A 19,765-nucleotide genomic window follows, 5' to 3' on the forward strand; every position below is an offset into this window, starting at 1 on the left:
GAACCCTTGCTTACGTTTAACGAGATCACCACGCACTACTATCTGTCAAGACGGGTCTTCCCCCTCCCGCACCCCGCCTTATGTAGGGCGCGGGCGGTTACCCTTCGACTTTTACAAGCCCGTGCGTACCCTAACCTCGCGGTTTTTCATGCCATATACCCCGAAAGATACCCCAGTGCGGACTGCCCTGCCTGTGGACTAAGGGCAACATTGGACCATGTGTTCTGGGGGTGTGAAGCCATCGGCTCCTCCTTCAGCGAGGATAGGTGGGCTGCGCTCTTGGGCAGCCCCGAACTCAGCGACCAAACCCTGGCCGTCCAGAGTGCCCGCGACCGGGCCGTCAAGCTCGGCTTGGCGGTCCCTACGTGGGACTAGCCGGGTGGCGCGGGGTCTCCCCTGCGTCTTCTCTGGACCAAAATAAAGTTACTTCACTCACTCACTCACTCACTCCGTGAGTAGCGCTTTTGGCTATTGGTCATAAAGGAAGTTTTGTTTTTGTTGTTGATGTTTTCTCTTTTTATTTTGCAAAGGCGCAACTTGTTGATCAACAATTTTGTCTGCAGATGCGTTGATATATTGTGAAGACACAATGTCACGTGGCAGTTTATACCATAATTTTATGACTGACGGAAAGAAAGAATACTCGAATGTGTTTCAGCGCGAGACAAATGCTTTGATACTATTGTCGTGGCTTGTTCTCGCTGAACGCTGGTATGGTGGTTTTAGGTCCTCGTGTTCGCTTATACCAATGCTGTCATGATAAAGAAGGTAAAGAAAGTGTAAGGCAGCTATGTGTCGCCGCATCGCCAAACTTTCAATGTTTGCCCTGTTGCGTAGTGTGGTTATGCTGACGTCACCTGAATACTGCGAATGCACAAACCGAAGAGCTTTATCTTGAGTTTCCTCCAGTTGATCAAGAAGGTAGGTTTGGTGCGGACTCCAGGTAATACACGCCGCATTCAAGGATTGGCCATGCAAGGGCTTTATAACTTGATAGCCTAACTTTGGCAGGTGCCAGTGCAAGCTTTCTGCGAAAATATCCCCGGCAGTGTACACGCTTTTCTGCATGTCTGGTTAAGGTGAACATCCCATGTTAACATCCCATTTTAAGCAACGTACTTAACTGTGTCACCTTCTGCTGCATGTGATCCCACTAGACGATACGCAAATTTTAAGGGTACCTTTTATCGAGTTTCATGTAAAGCGAGAGAGAGAAAGAGAGAGAGGGAAACGGGATGGGAAACCAGACAAGATTCTGGTTTGCTACCCAGCACTGGGGGAAGGGAAAGGGAAACGAAAGATGGAAAGAACAGCGCAGAGAAGAAGCAAAGCTACATCTATAGCTTACGTCGACTTTTTGGACTCTGAGCAATGTAACGAAAGCTATCGGTGGCGCCATCCTATTAGAAGAAAGAAAAAACAGCAAGAACAAGTATTTCCTTTTTTGTACACCCCCGATCGGCTCCAGGCGCGGCGTCGTGTGAGCAAATTTCTTCACTGAAGGATTAGTGGCATACAATGGGCGTGCCCTCCTGCTCCTCCCGTTTCGGGAACACCGCAGCCGACTGTAGCTGCTGACTGGCTGACACGAGATCCTCCTATAGACTTAACTCCATTCGCTTTCTCTGGACTACACGGCTCTGACGAGACGAAGGATAAGTAATCTTTGCTGCCTTACCGAACCGCGTGGCTTTAGGCTTAGACGCGGAAACAGTTGCAGCGCAGGGGAAAAAAAGGAGAGGGCAAGAGAAGGCCTGAAATACTGCCTTCGAAAGAGAATCGTTTGATCCCCACTCTCAAACAAAAAAAAGAAAGAAGAAGAAACGAAAGAAAGAAATGTGGCGCAACGAGAGATTCTGCCCTTTCCCACGTTACGCCGGCGTCGCATGTCTCTTTCATCGGTTGTTCTTTCTCTCCCGCCCGGGCAATCGCGCAGCTAACCGGGCCACCACCGGCGCTTCGTTTGTTGTGCGACCGGCCGGCCCTCTCCTCCGCTCCGTTTTCGGCGCGCGTTCCGTCGGCGAGTCTGGCAACCCGCCGAATAGCAGCAGCGAGAGCCCGCTCCAGGTATATCGGGTCCGTTTCCTCCTTTATGCCTGCACCGTCCGTCCGGTCGGTGAATGAACCGACTGCGTGCGACTTGCTCGCTCGCTCTTTCCGAGTTTCTTCTCCTGTTCTTGTTTAGGTTTCTTTGTTGTCTCTCTTTCTTTTTTTTACTTCGGTTTCCTTTGTCCGAGCGCAACAACTTCCTCCGCCGCTGTTGCAATCCTCTTCTCCCCCCCCTTTTTTTTGTTCCCCTCACTCGCCAACCCTCCTCCTCCTTCTGCTGCCGCTGCTGCTGCGGAGTATATTACGGCGGCAACGTCCTTACCCCTGTCTCCCGGGAAAGATTCGTCGCTAACGCTCACCTCTCCACATGGTGGAATGTTTCCGCGTTTTCGGCGTGCGACTCCCCTCGTGGTGCGGTTCGTGGACTCATTTTCCTCACGTATTTTTTTTTTCTGGCGCTGGCCTAGTCCGCTGTCGTCCGTCGCCGGATGCCGCCATGGTAGTGACATGACATGGTTATTCTTTCTTTATTTTTTTTTTGTGTACCGCACAGAATTGGAGAAGGCAAGAGATTCGATCCGTGAAGTACGAACACAATCATTTTGTGCATTCACCAACCTGAGGACGCTACTATTTATACGGACTGACACTGCTCCTTCCGTTCCGTCCCTTCACTTCCGTTGCGAATTGTGTGTGTTGACGCGTACGGTTTGTCGCTTTGAACTTTCGTTAACTGTGCGTCAATACGATAGGTTTCTTTTTCAGATCTTCTTTTAATACTTGCCTGTTTGATTCTCTGAACCAGGTATTTTATTTGTATTGTTTCCATAACCTCGAGTCACCCATGATGCCACTCTCTGCTGCACACATGTTTGAATAAGAAACTCTTCTCTTTTATCACTTTCTTCTGCTTCACTCGACGTTCTACAGAAAATATATGCTTGCAAGCGTTACTATAACATTCCACGCACTATCATGTTTTTGCGTGATATGTTATACTACATAATGATGCCTCATGGAGCGCTACTATTCTATTGTTTCGCTACAAGAATGACTTATCTTCTGTGAATCTTCTTACTATTATAATTGACGAGCTGTCGTTATTCATTTTGACACACATACGGCTGTGTATATATAGTAGTGTATTGCAAGGGATATTGATAGTTATGAGCCGAAGCACAACAAGAGGAGGCAGTTGCGAATCAATCGCATTCAGCCTCATAAAGCCACAAGGCACTGTGCTAGGGCATCAGTTTTACTACTCCAAATCGTTTAGTGTATCCCCACATCTCATAGCATGAACGTATTCTGTGATAGTGGTAGTTTTGCCTTCCGCTCTAATCTGTGTAATCAGTTCTCGTCTGGTGTAATTTACGAATCCGGTTTATACTTCCCAAGAGCTGTAAAAAGATACCATAGTTTCGTAGTAAGTGTTCGTCTCTTAATTTTTTGGCTAGTCTGTCAACCTGATTGATGGTGCACATAAGCGTAAACCACGCACGGACGCGTGGACAGGACGAGCTCGAATTTGGGGTTCCTCGTGTGGTTCGTGGTTATGTACCCAATCAGTCATGCTAACAGAAATGTACCAATTAGCCTTCCCAAGATGTCCTTGCGGAAGATATTCCGGCTAGACACTTGAATAGATGAAAGGAGACGTGCGCAGACAAGTGACACGGGATTTTGTTTCGGTGTAACAAAATTTCCGATTTACCGAAATATTTAAAAAAAAAGGAAATCCGTGTGTACCGTTTTTCTTATCACTGCTCTCGTGGGACCGTGCTTCATCTGTTCAGTAATAGAAATTTCGGCGTTCCTCTTTCAACTTCGTTCAAGTTAAGCCTAGTGCGAGCTTGCTGTGGCAGGTTCCCCGCTTTCGTCGGAAAACAGTGAACCATGCCAACAAGCGTCTGACTAGCAACAACCCTGTAACTTTCCCATTAACTTTATCATTAAGCTCTCACGTTGCGTAGCTTCAGTTATCAGTATTTTCGAGCGAAACTTCGCGCATGTAACGTAATCTATCTTTCACCAAAGACCACCAACCACGCCAAGCTCTCACATTACGTCGCTGCATTTATCAGTCTCTGCGTTGTTAAAAAAAAAAGGATCTTCGTGTGAGCTAAACCTCCCGTCTACTTTTGTCACGTGGTCTAGCTTTCACAGGGGTCCACCAACCACGCTATGAGCGTGTGGTCACTCACTACAATTCAACAACATCCCCACACCGTATCGTCAGGCTTTTGTGTTACATCGTTTCAGTTAGCAACTTGTACGATTTGTTTCCACACTCTCACGAATGAAGTTTCACGCCTATACGCTTGGACTAACTGCGTCTTCATTTTCGCCAGAAATAGCCAACTAGGCCAGAGATGGGGTATCGCCAACAACAGCCGTAAAGACGTCCGTTTTTATCAGTGCTTCCCGCGTCGTTTCGGTTATCACTCCTGGCCCTCTGTTGCACTGTGTCGTGAATGAAGCCGCAAATTTGCGCAACTAGCTCCTAGCTTTCACTAATATTCATCAACAGCTGAAGTGCCGTATCACTCCCCACAGTCGTTTAATGTCCTATCTCATTGCGAGGCTTTTATTGTGCAACGTCGCTTCAATTATCAATCTATGTCATTTGTTTTCACTCTCCCACGAGGGAAGTGTTACGCCTAATCTTTGCGTGATGCTCTCTCATGTGCGCTAGGGAGGCCGACCTGAGTCAAACAGGGTATCACTCGCAGCATCCGTAACGTTATCGTTCTGTTTTATATGAGCTTTCGCATTGTATTGCTTCAGTTATCAGTCTCGGTGTCCTTTTCGAGCCTCCAGGGAACGAAGCCCAACGCGTTTACTACTGCCCATTGTGGGAAGCAGGGCCGGCCACCCCTCTTTCAGGAGAACCGGACCGTCCGCTTCGATGCAACCTCTGATTGAAGCGTCGAAATGCAACCCTTTTTCTGCCCGGCGTAGTTGTTTTATGTCTCCGTCGTAATTATTTGCAGACTGGTCGGTTCCATTGTTCTTTTTTTTTTTTCTCCTTTCCAGCTGGTTTCGTTCCTATAGCGGGTCCATTTCATGCTACGCCGTTCTCGCAATCCGTCTGCACCGCACATTAACAGCTCTCTGACATGTAGAAAATGCAGTCGCGATGAAAAAAGAAAAGAAAGAAGACTGATAAAAGAGAATAGCGTATACACCATAACAAGCCCGGGGTTTGATCGTGTTCCCCAGTGAGTCGCGGTCCTCATTACGTTCTGGGAGGCCGTTATTATACGACCCCACGTGTACGCTTCGACGTCTCCCCGTCACAGTTGGTTTCCAACGTCCTTTTTTTTCTTTTTCTTTTTCCAAGCATGCCTTCACAGGCGCGCACTATAGGCCTTGTTGTATCGACTTCGGGCTGACTTTCCTTTTCAATAACTACCGCTACTCGCGCTTGATTAATGCGCGCGTCTTTGTTTGTGCTGGAATCAAAAGCCGACGACGGCGTTCGCAATATTCCGCGTGCGAGATACTATAGCACTTACGTTATAGGTGTGTGACTGTGTTTTTAACGCGACAGCGTTAAGGAGCTCGTGTCGCAGAAAAGCCGGTATCGTCGGCGTCGGCGTCGTCGGCATTGGCCGTGAGCGATAAATCCCAGCACGCACTTCATGAATAAAAAACAACTTGCAACATGGGCTGGGTGTGAATAGAACCAGGGTCTCCGGAGTGTGAGACGGAGACTCTACCACTCAGCCACGAGTTCGATGCTTCAAAGCGGTACAAAAGCGCCTCTAGTGAATGCGGTGTTGCCTTAGAAACGAGCTGTTTCTAAGGCTCAGGCGTGCGTCGCTTGCTCAGGCGCACATTTCGTTGCCGCACCGAACGCGGCGCTGCTCGACGCTCACCGCGTCCGATGCGGGGCGCGTAGTCGCTGCGCCGTAGCCCACTGTCTTACACCCCTTGGCGGGTCGACAGGAATGCTGTCGCGTTCCACTCTTGAAGGCGAAGCTTAAGCGACCTCCAATTTTTTCAATGTGTTGCTGTAGCCGTAGACAGAACGCGGGTCGCTGTGGAACATTCCTTGCACCCGTTGCTGGAGTCATGCGAAATATTTTTTTTTTTTGCACTGGAATTGAAAATCCATTGAACTCAATGAAAAGTTCATTGAGACAACATAATTTCTACAAGGAGTTCCTTGTGTTGTAAATACCCCCGTCCTCCGTGTGACTGTGTTTTTTCAGTGCTTTGCTGTAGCCGTATAGAAAGAATGCGGGTCGTTGTGGAACATCCCTTGCACCCGTTGCTGAAGTCATGCCAAATATTCTTGCACTGCAATTGAAAGTCTACTGAACTCAATGAAAAGTTCATAAAGAGACAACGTAATCTTTAAGGACTTCCTCATGTTGTAGATAGCCCCGTCCGCATTCGTGCATATTTCTCCGTTGCGAAATTGTACTGGACGGCGCAGCTCCAAGCCTGTACGAGACGACCAAGTGGCATTCGCGGTCGTTTTCTCTCGGTCGTGCTGAAAGAACGCATTTCCACATTCTTCAAAAGCGGGGGGGAGGAATCAACGTTTATTGTGAGAAACAGCGAGAAAAGTGTTCTTTCTTCGCCCTAGGTTGGCGGCTCTTGTAGTCCAGAAAGCCGTTGGCTAATGCCGCAGCCCGAGCCCGATCCACCAGACTTCGCTGATCTTCCAGGCTCTGTGCCTTTAACATTGCCTCCCACGTTTCTTCGATCGCTTGTAGCGTTTCTGAGGCATCATCTTGACTGTTTTTGTCGCGGTGTGTGCGCACCAACACCATGTGTTGGAGGGTGTCTGGTACACCACAATATCGGCATCTGTGTCGGAATTTGGTGGGGTGCATCCGGTGCATGATAATTCCATGGACAAAAGCGGGAGAAATTATTTTTTGGTAGAGGCAGAGAGATTTGACTGAGCCTGTGTGTTCCAGCCTGTTGCTAGGAGGCGGGCCAAACGGAATGCAGTTGTGCGGTGGTTGCGGCGGCGATGATAACGATGAGGCGGTCGAGAATAAGGTAAGGGGGCTTGCTAGAGCTGAACGCTGATCTGTATTTTTTGTTAATATTTTTCGAAAACCTCGAGTCCCGTCGGGCGTCGTGGCATTAGAGAGTAGACCGCAACAACTGGTCCCACCTTGGGCGCTAGTTGTGGGGGTTCTCGGACTCTGTCTCGGCCCTGCAAAGAACATTTTGGTGAAATTCAATCGAATATCCCTCCGTGGTTTTCTTTCGAGATTGGCGGTTCCCAGTGCCATTTGGTTTTTGTTTCCATCTCTCTGGCTCTCTTCCCTTGGGATTCGCTATTGTAGTCTTTGGAGGAGTGGTCAACGAGAAGTCATCCAGGTCATCCAGGTCAGCCTGTGTGTTCATTTTCGCCCTCTCCCTTCAAACTCAGAACGGCTCGTCCTCTCGCAAACGCTCCCGCACAGTGAGGATGCGTCTCGCTGAGAGGAATTCCTCGGCGCCAGGGAGGCCGAGTGAACGGATTGCACCTCGAGACCTGGAAAGAGGGAGAGAGAGCGAGGGAGAGAGAGAGGGAGACGAACGTTTCGTACAGCGATGTGTTCCGCGAATGCCTGGCTTCGCTTAAGCAGCGGCGTCAGCCTCGCGGGCGCCGAATTTTTTACGATGCACAGGTGGCGACAGATCACGCCTCACGCGCGGCGCCGGCACCCTCCACAAGGACAGAGCGCCCCCCCCCCCCACCCTCTTCTCTTTTCGGACAGGGTCGACGCTGCGGCGCCTCAGTGCGAGCCCGCTGCGTTTATGTGTTGCGCGCAATTATGTGGGGTTGCGTTGTTGTGTTGGTGTGCGCGTAGTAACTGCGTGCGTGTATGCGTGAGTGCGCTTGCCGGAGTTTGTGTGTAATCGTGTGCGTGTGTGTTTGCGTGAGGGCGTCCCATGTGTAAGTGGATGTATTATTGTGTGCGTGTGCGTGTGTGTGCTTTTGCTTGTGCTTTTTTTACTGTCTCTTGTATGTTCTTTCTTGTTTTTTTTTTCTTTCTGCTTACGTTTGTGTAGCGTGTGTAGATATACCTATGTTGTGTTTGTGCGCGCCGAACTGCAATGTGTGCATGGGTTATTTTGCGTTTGTACGCGCGTGGAACTGTACGTGTATGGCGCAGTCACCCTACTACGCACACAAGCCGAGATCAAGCCTGTATTGCAAGTGTGTGTGTGTGTGTGTGTGTGTGTGTGTGTGTGTGTGTGTGTGTGTGTGTGTGTGTGTGTGTGTGTGTGTGTGTGTGTGTGTGTGTGTGTGTCTGTGTGTGTGTGTGTGTGTGTGTGTGTTTGTGTGTGCTGTGTGATGTGTGTGTTGTGGCAGCCAACTTTGCAGCTCAGGACTACGACTAATTCCTGTTCGAATTCCGTTGGCAGAAGTTTTCAGTCTCTATTTATTACCACTCAATCTATTTTACCCATCACGTGGAGCCCTTACGTAACTCGTCATAGAAATCTTGTCATGTTTCTAATAGTTACATATCGATACCAGCAAATTTCATATTCAGCTGCAATTTAATATTGTGAACGATGTATTGAGATCGATGTCCGTTACCACACTGCCACTGCGTTCAATAAACGCTGGGGCAGTTATTCGTCTGGTATGCATTCGTTCCCTTCGGCAGTTCTGTCGGCCGGCATCATTACAAATGCATGAGGCCGGAAACAGTGAAATGAACTCGTCATGAGCTCCAAACTCAGCTGCATTGCTGCTGCAGCTAGAAAGAAAGAAAGAAAGAAAGAAAGAAAGAAAGAAAGAAAGAAAGAAAGAAAGAAAGAAAGAAAGAAAGAAATGAACATATGAGGAAGGAGCGACACTTCGATCTAATTCAGTGTTAAAAACGAGAGGACGCCGAATTCATGAATGAAAGTAGTTAACGAGAGACCACGTGTGGCTTCATCGAAAGAATGAACGGAAAGGGAAAGTAAAAATATAAATTGATTAATAAAGTAAGACGTTCTTCTCGCTGTCGCCTTCTGTTATGAACGTACCGCACTCCGTCTCTCCAGGTCAGCGTATGTGAACGACGGCTAGTACGTCGATATGAAATGCAATTGAATGTCTCTATAAGTGCACAGTAATCAAGAGCAAAGCGGGAACGTTGTTTCCCACAGAAAAATAGGTGTGCAGCGCCTATTGTATGACCGCGCGCTCTGCTCGTTTGGTCCGAGTTCGATGCTCAAGACGCTGGATTTAACGGCGATGTAGCCGTTCATACTAGATTGATGCACGTCGCGAGGGATAGAACAAGGCTGGCACAGGGGTAGAGCTAGAAAGAGAGAATGTCTGTCTGTCTGTCTGTCTGTCTGTCTGTCTGTCTGTCTGTCTGTCTGTCTGTCTGTCTGTCTGTCTGTCTGTCTGTCTGTCTGTCTGTCTGTCTGTCTGTCTGTCTGTCTGTCTGTCTGTCTGTCTGTCTGTCTGTCTGTCTGTCTGTCTGTCTGTCTGTCTGTCTGTCTGTCTGTCTGTCTGTCTGTCTGTCTGTCTGTCTGTCTGTCTGTCTGTCTGTCTGTCTGTCTGTCTGTCTGTCTGTCTGTCTGTCTGTCTGTCTGTCTGTCTGTCTGTCTGTCTGTCTGTCTGTCTGTCTGTCTGTCTGTCTGTCTGTCTGTCTGTCTGTCTGTCTGTCTGTCTGTCTGTCTGTCTGTCTGTCTGTCTGTCTGTCTGTCTGTCTGTCTGTCTGTCTGTCTGTCTGTCTGTCTGTCTGTCTGTCTGTCTGTCTGTCTGTCTGTCTGTCTGTCTGTCTGTCTGTCTGTCTGTCTGTCTGTCTGTCTGTCTGTCTGTCTGTCTGTCTGTCTGTCTGTCTGTCTGTCTGTCTGTCTGTCTGTCTGTCTGTCTGTCTGTCTGTCTGTCTGTCTGTCTGTCTGTCTGTCTGTCTGTCTGTCTGTCTGTCTGTCTGTCTGTCTGTCTGTCTGTCTGTCTGTCTGTCTGTCTGTCTGTCTGTCTGTCTGTCTGTCTGTCTGTCTGTCTGTCTGTCTGTCTGTCTGTCTGTCTGTCTGTCTGTCTGTCTGTCTGTCTGTCTGTCTGTCTGTCTGTCTGTCTGTCTGTCTGTCTGTCTGTCTGTCTGTCTGTCTGTCTGTCTGTCTGTCTGTCTGTCTGTCTGTCTGTCTGTCTGTCTGTGATGTTTTCCTCCACCTTGCGAACTTCCGCAGCACTGATTTGTCATATTCAGTGTCCTGCAGTGCCTCGTTAACTTCTAACTGGGGAGACGGTGAACTTCTGTAGAGTGGCAAGATCGAAATATTACATGGAGAACCTGACAAACTACATTTACAATCCTTCTCAGTGGACTGAAACTGGGCACATGATTATCACCTCGTCCTTGCTGTGCACTTTTTGAAAAGTATGTATGTATGTATGTATGTATGTATGTATGTATGTATGTATGTATGTATGTATGTATGTATGTATGTATGTATGTATGTATGTATGTATGTATGTATGTATGTATGTGCGTGTGTATGTGCGTGCTTAGTGTGTGCGTGCGTGCGCGCGCATGTGTGTGTGTGTGTGTGTGTCTAATCTATCCATCTTTGTGACGACACCTAGTGGTGGACATATAAACCGGCATGAACTTCTAGAGACTCGTGGACACTGCGTCTCAGAAAATGCTCTTTTACACTCTATTCAGCATGGCAAAAAGATATTTTTTTCTTTTTTTATCAGGAACACTTGTTTAAACGACAGGTTTCTCTCATGTACTCGTTTTTCTCGCTTCACTCTCCGACCACGAAATTCCCGACAAATGGCGGCTGTCTTACGCCGCACCACCGAACAGAACAGCGCAGCCGGAACACGAGGAAATGCAAGACGAAGTGGTGTCTTGTCCTTGCTCGTCCTTTTTGATTGTGCTGTTATATGCAGCATCGATAACCAACATGCCCGATCGTGCATCCTGGCCCTCCCCCCCCCCCCCCCCTAAAAAAAAAAAACGAAAGCCTCGCGCGCAGACGGCGTCCTTGGTCTAGCAGACGGCCGAGACGCCATCTTGCGGCCGGCTAGCGCACGCGTCGTCTGCTCGTGGTGGCGGATGCTTCTAAAGATAGCCAGCACCGATGCCCGGCCAACGCAAACACGGTGGCTCGTAGGCGGCGACGGCGCCGATAGGACTTGACGCCGTCCGCGAGCGGCCAGCAGAAGTTAGAAGAGGGGAGGGGGGGTGGCTTAGGGAAAGAAGAACGGGTTGACCCCCCCCCCCCCCCTTCTATCACGCGTCCTATTAATAGACCCGGATTAGCGGCGCAGCCCTACGCAGCCCTACGGGAGCAGCGCCTTAAGTATAGCGTATAGCTGGCAGGCCTAGCCGGTGTGCCTGTCGTACTCCGCTTTGCCTACCTCTAGCTCCTCCAGTTCTTCGGTATAATTTAAGCGTGAACAGTCACCGTGATGGAGCCTTATCGCGCATACCGGACGGTATCCCGCGGCGAAGCCGCGGGAATGCTTGTAATGGCTTAGAGGAAAGGGAGAGTGGCTCTGTGATATAGTGTCAGCGTGCTTTTCGCTGGGCTTAACTAGACAGCAGGAACGAGAAGTTATAGAGAGAAGAGGTTGTGGCTATTTAACGACCCAAAGTCAAACACTGGCTATTTGGAACGCCGTAGACGCCTCCGGTTTATTTTCGACCACCCCGGGCGTCCCTACAATGCTTCAGCGCGTTTAAATCTGATTAACACGGGATATCTTGCATTCAGCCTCCTCCCTGTCGCCTAAGGGCATCGAACCGGCGACTCCGTTTTGCGAAGCACAACGCCACAAACACTGAATCCGCATCATGTGAACAGCAAGTTAAACCGTGTTAATATATTACTCTCATGCGATATGAAAATGGCCTTTCTAAGCGTTACGGGAAGCTCGGTTCGTCCACCGGTTCTTCCAATGAAAACTCAATGCGTCGCAGCACCCGCTCTACTGCACCGAACTAACGCATGGAGAGACGTCCGTCCGCCGTCCGTGTGACCGTGTTACGGTGCGGCGTTCGTCTAAGCGGAGCTTGTGTGCCCTCTGCGAGTCTTTTCCGCGCGGGGAATGCAATAAGGGCCCGTGCGGTCCCGCTGGACGGCTCCAACTGTTTATTGACGTTCGTCAGGCGTATATCGTTGCGGTGACCCTCGTCTCAGTTCGTGTACCGCCCACCTTCGAACTTCCCTCTCCCAACTACAACCCTCACCTTCCGTGATGACCCTCGCCCGCCTTTTGCCCCCCCCCCCCTTCCTTTACTCCCTTGCTTTCCGTAGCGGTCATTGCGGTGCCTTGATTAGTCTGCGAGGTGCTCGCTGAGTTTATCCCCAGTGTGTGGGACGCGGGGTTATTTTTGCAACGCCTGCCCCGGTGTGTCTCGCGTGGTAGATTAAAGGGGGGGCGTTGTTGTTGCGCTGACCTTTCAGACGCCCCCGCCACTGTCCGGGCGTAGAATAATGCACGTATATTGGCGTGTATCCGACCGGTCGCTACAGTCTGCCGCAGGACAGCGCTACAAGGCTCGTGCGAGGCGGCATATTAAGCCCTGCGGGCGTAAACTGTCTCCATTGGCGGTAAGGATACCGCGTTATCACTTCTAAGTCCTTTTATTCTAACAAAGCGGCGTTGGACCTGCCTTGGCGGGACTTTTCTCACGCCGTCAGATCGTTCTATGCGAATATTCCGTTTGTTACGACTCTCCGCAAGTCCGAAAAGAGTCCCGAGTAACGTTGCCTTATGAATAATTCTTGTTTTAAGGTATGCAGGCGGCCAGAATCGTTTGCGGAGCATTGGGTTTGCAGGACAATAAGACTAAGCTGGCGCGGACGCTAGGCTCATAGCCTCTAGTTAAGGTTTCAAGTGCTTAGCAGCGTTTCTCAGACAGTGATTCATTAAATTAGGCGCGGCACTCGTTAAGGCGGCGTAAGTTCACATTTTATGCGAAAGCAGTGTCCCGTAAACATCTGTGACCGACAGAACTTTTGAAACGGAATCTTTATTGGGTTCTTTAAGCGCCGTTGCATCTAGGGGCGCTAGGGCACCGAAGTTTCGGTTTTGTCCCATTTGTCAGAGTACCAGGCTTACATTCTGTCTCTGAGCGCGAGGTACTGGGTTATATTGCCTGCCTCGGCGGCCCGTATCCCGATGCGGGTGGAATGCGAAGCTACTTGTATACCGCGCTTCGGGTGAAGTTAATGAATCCCAGAGGAATCGAAGTTAAACCCCACAGCCCCCTGCCACTGCCTCTTTGAAAGCTCACTGTGGCAACACTGAGACGTTAAGCTCGACAATATAATAAAAGGTCTGGTAGACCTCCCTGCCTTCCCTCTCTTTTCTATCTCTCTCTCTCGAAAAAGCAATTGAAATGGGCTGTTCACAAAATATAAATTTTGAAGTAGTAGTTCTGCGAATACTCGCAAGGTAGAGAGAAGTAATTATTAAAGGGAAAATGACACATCCACCCAAACGTAGCTAATCGCTACAAAGGAAACCCATACGGGTTCCTCGAAAGGAGAGCTTCGCAGCTGAAGAAAAATTCGTCCTGGTCCGGGACTCGAACCCGGGACCACCGCCTTTCCGGGGCAGCCGCTCTACCATCTGAGCTAACCAGGCGGCTAGCAGATGGCAATCGAAGTCGAATTTATCAACAACTCAGAAGCAAAGGAGCAAGAGTTTGACGTAATGGTTCTGATTCCTGTGGAGACGCGAATCTTGTCGCTCGTTTTATTTTTTTTTATTATTATTATGGGGTTTTACGTGTCAAAACCACTTTCTGATTATGAGGCACGCCGTAGTGGAGGACTCCGGAAAATTTGACCACCCGGGGTTCTTTAACGTGCACCTAAATCTAAGCACACGGGTGTTTTCGCATTTCGCCCCCATCGAAATGCGGCCGCCGTGGCCGGGATTCGATCCCGCGACCTCGTGCTCAGCAGCCTAACACCATAGCCACTGAGCAACCACGGCGGGCTCTGGTCGTTCGTGGGGGCATCGTTTAAAACACACGCTAGCCGCGACCGCGCCACTAAGGGTCACAAAAACAGAACAAGACACAAAAGCGAGAATGTGTGCAATTCCAGAAAAAAAAGTTGCGAAACGCCCGCAGTCGTAACGTTTTTACCCGGATCAATCGTACACTAAAACGGATGTATAGTAACATGCACACTTCCCCGGTCATGCGTCACAAACAACTGATCTACGCCTCCTAACTGCGTTCCCACGCAGTCGCCTCGGTTTATCCGGGAAAGATCGAATTAACCAATTCCGGCGAAGCGCGCCTCCTGACGTCATCGGGAACCTTTTCTGTGTGATCAAATCAGGTGCTCCGTAATTGACGGACGCCTGTGGGCGAACGTGGCTCCTCTGTGCGGATAACGGTAAAGCCGCGGTAAATCTTGAAAAGTGCATGCTCCCGACTGGGTGGGCGCAGCAGATTCGAGCGCGAGAACTGACTAGTAAAGCCTTATGTGAGCAATGTGAGCAACGGCTAAAGACTCAACGTGAAAAAAAATAACAACACTAATAAACACGAAAGCTCTCGCATTTGGTGGCCCAACCCACGGTCCCGAACTACGTCGGGGCGCGCGTCCTACGCGGCTGAAATTGTTAGCATCACTTGCCTGTCTTCATTCCTACAGCGTGTGATTGATCACTTTGAATATAATTTATGAAGTGTACCGAATGTGGAACATATGTTAAACCCACCCCTTATGTAATACCCCCTCCGGGGGTCTTTAAGGACAATAAACTGAACTGAACTGAAACTACATCCTCATAGATGCCCACGCAGTCGCTTTGATCTTGGTGTGTAGTTTGCGTGTGCACATCGGAATGGAAAGGCACAAAGAAACGAGAAAAAAAAGGACATATAAGAGAGGATTCGGCTTTCAAGTTGATTGGTTGTCCACCGGTTTTTCCAATGAAAACTCAATGCGCCGCAGCACCCGTTCTACTGCACCGAACTAACGTGTCGAGAGACGTCCGTTCACCGTCTGTGTGAACCGCTGTTTGGTTGTTTGGGTGGTGGGTGGCGGTTGTTTTTTACCGCTGGCGTTTTTACACAGGACAGTTCCTCTTGTACCTCGTGGTGTGCAAAGTATGTATAGTCAAAACGGTCATACAGCTTGCTACAAAAAGTTTATTAGTGTCCTCCACAGGGAACCAGAGGGCGCTAGTACTTGCGGAAGCTGTAGGCAGTGTGGTTCAGCCAGCATCGGAGTGACGGTTAGTATACAGTACTAAACCTCGTCCTCCTGGATTCTCGAGCGGATCCGTGGCTTTGCGTATCGGGTCATTTTCAACGAAACATCGCGTTACGAGTGTGACAGCTCGCTATGGTTATGCAGGTGCGGATAAGGAGGCCTGGTCTCGATAACCTGTGATTGGTCGGAAATTTAGAAAGACAAACCGTTATAGACAACGCCTCGAGAACATCTGAAGCCGCAAGCTCGAAGATGAGACAAAACCATGTATATTACCCATAATTCCCGTGGTAGCTGAGTGATCGGAGCGCCCAGAATGCCATCGAGTAAGTTTTTTTTTTTTTTCTAAAGCTTTGTGACTTAAACTTATAGCTCCTTAATCATCAGTAAGGACTCTTCGACATAGCTTTTCTTTTGTGTGACGCGTCTTAGATTAATGAGCTAAGCTATAATTCTAAGATGAAGAATAAACCGATAGGGGCGCGTCCTTTGGTTTTTCGGGGCAGTCTTTGGCTTTCTGTGATCCGTGCCGATAGGGTAGGACAGTTTATTTCGAAATCGTTATACGCGCGTTTTCTGCGATAGTTTAACGTCACAGAAACAATGGGAAAGACGTCATCTGGGAAGTGCCCCTGCTCCACATAAGCGATGAAGTGCGCAAATAGTTGTTACTTACGTGGTACTCAGCGGGGATGCACTGTTAACCCAAAGGCGCCGGTAAACATAGCATCAGCGCATGCGTCTTGTTCACAGAAGGACCGTTTCTTTTCTTTTTTTCTTTTATTAGGCTTCTAACGTCACCGACCTTCCCTTCGCAAAAGTCATCCATAAAATTTAGTTGCACCTTGTCGGAAAGGCTATCGCCAGCTGCGAAATGCCAATATGAAGAGGACTTTGTTTATGTTGAGACATTTGCAAGGGTAAAGCAGGCGCTTCTTTCGTTGCCATGACGTCAGGAATGACGTCACGACTTTTCTGCTTCTGGCGGAGAGCTCTGTAAATGTTACTTGTAAATTATGATGTCTTCTGAGCATGGTCCCCATGTTCAATGTGGTTGGTATATTGATTTGTCTTGATGCATTTCGAAAACGATACCCGAACTTAAATTCTCTTTTCTGTATGCTTACTGTGGACCACGACAAAATACAGTTCCGTGCCAATTCAAGTTAGAGCCGCGGAAGTAACGGTCACAAACCTTTTTTTTTTTCAGCCTCTTACATCTATGATTCTCCAGTTTGCACGACCTAAGAGTAATGCTTTACGAGTGATGTTTGTCCCATGTGTGGCCCAGAGTTTTCCATGACCGCGAATTAAAGGAATACACTAATATTACCAAATATAAAGAATGTAAAAGCATTGCAGCGTTAACAATTCATTTACTTTTTGCAATTTCATCATTCGTATCCTACTGTTTGACGTGTGGCTGGGGGATGTGACGTGTGACGCTGGGGGATGATATATTGTACTCATTGGACGCCTTCGCCGTGTCGCTAGAGGCAGGGAGTCAAGCGGACGGAGCTGTTCGCGTTGCGACAATGCCTGCACGCCTCAAACAATGTGTTTAATGTCACTTTGCTATTTGTCTGACACATGTTTTCTATTGACGGAAAATATTTCGCCTATGCCGGCACAGTATATGCCAGTTGCTTAATTTTCTCGTTTCGATGTCGTTTAAATTGATGATGCGGCCACAAAGCGCTAGCGCGCAGCTTGCCCTTTCAAGAATGTTTGAGAAATGTGATTGCGTTTCTACTGACTTTAATTGCGCTCAGTGGATTTTCTGTTGACGCTAAACTGAATGCCGTGCGGGATTTTTCCTGCCCCGCGCCTTGTACACTTCAGTGCGAAGTTCTTATTCCCTGTAGTGCAACTTGCACTTTCAGGTGGCACTAAAGCTTCACACGGATGGCTCAAAGTGTAGCAAATTCGAAACTTTGTGCACCGCCAAGCAACTGAAAGAAGCCTGTTAGGCCTAGTTTATAACGTTGCAAAGTTCCTGACTTTTTTCTTGAAAATGTGTAAGTTCTGTTTGCTTCATGGGAAGGCTGAACAGGGAGTCTGCGTAGGCAGCCCTGCAAAAGCATTGCATTTACATTTTAATTTCGGTGTTTTCCTGCAAACGCGCTGTCGTATAACACACGAACTAATACACAAAACACAAGAAATACACAATACTCAAGAAAGGTGAAGGTAAATATGGCGAAACATTTTATCCCTCATAAAATAGCGTCTACTGCGTTCAAGAAATCCAGTTAACCAAGTTCCGCTTCCGGTAGCCTGTATTAGGGTTTCACTTTGTCTGGGGAAAAAAAGAACAGCTTTGTACTCGAATATTTATTTTAATGCTGCAGTATTGTTCACGATATTTTATGATACTAAAGGTTATTACGTTGTTTCATGAGCCCAAAGGTACGTTTAACGGTGCTAGGTATGAAATGGATCCCTTTGGCTATCGCGTACGTATTGTCCATATAGAGACATTGCTTACCCAGTTGATCTGTCTAACCGCTTCGAGTCTGGTTGCACTAAAGAATATACAAACGCCAGTCCAGAAAAGTGAAGTTGATTTGCTCATAGAGAGAAAGAAAGCAAGGACAGGAAAAGCAGGGAGGTCAGCCACAGGAGCACCCGGTTTGCTACCCTACAGTGGGGGTTGGGGAAAGGGAAATAGAAAGAGGATAGTTGGGGAAAGGGGAATCGAAAGAGGATAATCTACACATATACACCTATAGGCGTTAACTGGAAAATACATACACTTTCTGTAGTCTATATTCAAGGGCTATAGTACTTCTCTCTACCCTGAAGGTTACGATGAATTCCCGTAATTCCATATCATTTCTGCAGTATACATGAATCGGAATTGTCAAAATTATGAAGCTTCTGCTTAAATTTCTGTCCTTTTGACTCCCTGTGTTTTTGTTTAGAGATGCGACCTAATTTTGAATGTTCCAGTGACAAGGAACAAAGCTTATTTTAAGCAAAACCTTCTGTTTACCAATAAAATTGCCCTAATTCGCTTTAGCAGGAATAGTGATGCAAACCAATGCTATTTTAAGAAGCGCCCTGCCAGGTGCAGCAAGAAGTTTGATGTGGTGTTCTGCATAATTGCTGTTAATTACAGTTCTTTAATGCATCTGAACGCCGCAAACTCCACAATAGCCAGCGCACCTAAACCAATGTTTGCTTCTTTTTCCTTATATCACGCTTTTAACTTTAACGAATAAACTCGCGCGCCCTAACTATTCGTGCTACCGGTTCTCAATTTGCTCTGCTAGCGTTAGCGCCATGTTTCCCAAATAGTATGTCAGTTGGGCGACCTTATGCAATCATAATTCCCAACGCATCCGTAATTCCCAACTCAAGGGGCTACATTAATGAACGTGAAGCAAGGGATCTGCGACAGTTTCGCTAGTCATTCGGGTAGACTTTGATGTCATCGGGATCAAATGACGTTGGCATATAACGTCATTCGTTGGCAACGGAGCGTTGCTATGTATAATGCCAATATTCGACAACTGTGACATCTGCTGTCGAGCGAATTCGCAGAGTACATTTGTGCAGCAACATGAGGACCGATTGTGTAGTCGGCACCTAGAAGCAGAGGAAAACAGAAATAAAATAAATATAACCCCACAACAAATGGCTTATGATCTTTTAAACTTTTGCGCACATTTTAGTTCATGAAATACAAAAATACAACTATACGTTTTATATTTTTAAAGAAATCGTCTGGCAACCTCTGGCCAGCTGTATGAGGTCGGCCATGTTGATATTTATATTGGTTTAGTATGCGCTCAGGCCCAGTGTGAAAAGAAATATAAGAACGAGCGGAGTTTCGTTTAGCATACAGCAAGATGGCCTCGTTGTTCAATGTTAGCTAAGCAGTATCTTGGATGTCCTAGGAATGCGAAGAACGCCTCCGAAGCACATAAGCGGAATTTCCTAAACATGTTCACAGCGTTTCTCCGCTACCCGCTCTTCGAAAGTGGCACTGTGGGCTTCGTATTGATTTCTTATCTCGCGTGAGCCTTGTGTAGAATAAATATGGGCAACCAAAGATTATTCATTGACTAAAATGTACTTGAAATTACAATACTCCTGTCTCTCTACTATGAAGGAGCTGGACATGTTACCCTTTAAGTGTATCGTCTCCGCCCTTTCCCTTCAGATCGTTTATGCCGGTCGAGGCAGTAACAAAGAGATAGTCCATGAATTCAGTTGGCTATGAGGTGACTGTCCATGTTGCGAATGAAAGAGCAGAATGGCTTGAACTCTTTTCCACCAGATATTTCACAGTATTCCAGATTGTCTTCGAGAGTGCTGCAACAAATCGCTTTACGCTTGGCCTCAGAACAATCCCTCTAAACATTATCTCTGTTGACTTTTTGTTGTGTTGGACTTTCTATTGAGATTCAATTGAACATCACGCATCACTTTGCAACAGTTCATTTCGCGAACTCATTAAAATAATTTTTTCGAAGAGTGACGTATTCAGCGACACTTTCCCATTGTATAGCATTTTCGTCCCTTTTGAGCCATGCAGATTTCATTAGGCATT

At 47.8% G+C, this 19,765-nt stretch overlaps 1 protein-coding gene and 1 non-coding gene across 4 annotated transcripts in view; one reads left to right on the forward strand and one right to left on the reverse strand.

Moving 5' to 3' along the window:
- LOC135921700 (cyclic AMP response element-binding protein A-like) overlaps positions 1-19,765 on the forward strand; it is a 252,456-nt gene that overhangs the window by 13,570 nt on the left and 219,121 nt on the right. The gene's annotated exons all lie outside the window — the stretch shown is intronic.
- Positions 13,544-13,618, reverse strand: TRNAS-GGA (transfer RNA serine (anticodon GGA)). The gene has a single exon. It is a non-coding gene; the product is annotated as a tRNA-Ser (tRNA).

The sequence above is a fragment of the Dermacentor albipictus genome, chromosome 10 (assembly GCF_038994185.2).
Source record: "Dermacentor albipictus isolate Rhodes 1998 colony chromosome 10, USDA_Dalb.pri_finalv2, whole genome shotgun sequence".
NCBI classification, from domain to species: domain Eukaryota; kingdom Metazoa; phylum Arthropoda; class Arachnida; order Ixodida; family Ixodidae; genus Dermacentor; species Dermacentor albipictus.